At 43.8% G+C, this 1,855-nt stretch overlaps 1 protein-coding gene across 1 annotated transcript in view; it reads right to left on the reverse strand.

The window, feature by feature from the left end:
• LOC146592887 (transmembrane 4 L6 family member 1-like) overlaps positions 1-1,855 on the reverse strand; it is a 12,166-nt gene that overhangs the window by 9,253 nt on the left and 1,058 nt on the right. The window lies entirely within an intron of this gene.

A 1,855-nucleotide genomic window follows, 5' to 3' on the forward strand; every position in this document is an offset into this window, starting at 1 on the left:
AGAAAAAGGCAGGTATAATGCTCTGCTATTAACAGAGTTTGTAAAAACAGCCTGACTAGGTTTTGGAGAGATGAACTTTTAGGGCAGGATGAACAGGATGTCCATGATGAATGAAGCACAGGGAATGTACGTTGTACATGTACAATATGACTATCCATGTCAAACTGTGTAGAACAGTGTTAGGAAAACTGTTTGGATTTGCAGATCCCTAAACATTTTCCAATGGATCTGCTCTTCTTAGTTACCTTTCATGCATGCATGCATGCATGGCCATGCTTAGGAGCAGCTTCTGAAGTCCTCAGTGGTCCCTGGACCATGCTTAGAGGACAGCAGATCTGGAATACTGGGCTTAAAAAGGCATTCTTCTTCCTGGAAAGAAGTCAATTCTTAAATATTCTTAGGTGGTCGACAAGGCAGCCTCAGCCCGGAGTCACTGCCTAGCGCTCAGAATGAGAGCTAATGCCCATCAAATCAACACTCCCTTTCCTCCAGGGCCATTTTTCTTCCTTGGAGATTTCCTGCCTAAGCAGTGAGCACTTTTCTTCCATTTATTAGCCTGGCTTGGGATGAAGGATTTGCTTGGCAGCTTTCTTTTTTTTACTGTGCCCAGTTATAAMTGATTACTTTTTGGTACTGGAATGAGAATTTGCTTGATTTGGTTGTTGTCAGTAAAATGAGGACGTGTGGCTCATACAGGCATTTCCCAGGATTTTCCACCAGGAAAGACATTACTCTGACACATGGAGCAGCCTTCCTCTCTTTACACTCTGAATTTCTGCAGTAAGCAAACTGAGAAGTTTTCAAATTATATAAAATTACACTAGAAAAGCAGTGGAGGAGGAGGAAAGAGCAGGGCCAGCTGCACAGCTTAAGGCTGCTCTGCTGACTGAGGTATCAGTCTACTGGTTCAGCTCCTACTTTGAGGCAGATTTTCTGGATGACAGAGCAAAGCAAGGATGTTTGATATGAAGTTTCCCTCAGTCCTGGCTCCAGGGGGCTTCCTTGTTTGCAGGAAAGGTGCTAAAGTCAAATGACCTGCTGCAATGACTTTCTCTTCTAGCCCTGACTTTCCCTGGAGAAGTACCTGGGTGCACAGGGAATGGGCTGAAGCCCAGTCTGTCCTTGCTGGGGAGTCAGGATACGGCCTGAGCTCAGGATGGGGACAGGACTCCTCAGTATGCTGTGGAGCACTCCTCACCCCTGGGTTATTTCTCTGCCAGTCTTCATTTCCTCCACCCTGGAAAATGGAGCTGATGCTTCTTTCCTTCCCCCTGCTCTTCACCTGTGGGCATCTGTCATGCTGTTTTCTGCAAAACAACAGCACTCAACAGCATTGTTTGTGTAATTATTGTAATCAATAGTTACTCCCTAGTGCTGCCATCTGTGTTTTGAAGATCAATGTAAATTTTTCCTCCCCTCTCACTTGCTGTTCTCATTTTTGATGTACACAGCACTGGCCACTGGCAACCCTTAAAAGAAGTCATGTTCTGAATGAGCCTATGATGCTCTTGTGCTTAACATCTGTCTTTCCTTTCATGGAAAGCCAATGACTCCTGGGCTTGCAGCGATATGATTTTTCCACAGGTGCCTCATGTAGTTCCACTTCTTCTTTGAGGCTTCCTCCACACACTCATGCTTACGTTAAAGCTCAGCATGAGTAATAGGCCCAAGCGTTAGCTAAAAGAAGACAAGCTTCTGGTGGTGAAAAATTTATTGAATGATCTTATATAATGTTTCTGCTTTGGGAAATACAAGTCTGAACCACGTCCATTGTTAGTTTTTCTACAGACAAAAGCAATAACTGCATCAGAGTCTGACTGAGAGTGAGTTTTTTTTTTTTTTTTTTTTTTTTTTT

This window comes from Rhea americana, unplaced genomic scaffold, assembly GCF_003343005.1.
Source record: "Rhea americana isolate MKP2758 unplaced genomic scaffold, rheAme1 scaffold_314, whole genome shotgun sequence".
In the NCBI taxonomy this organism is placed as follows: Eukaryota; Metazoa; Chordata; class Aves; order Rheiformes; family Rheidae; genus Rhea; species Rhea americana.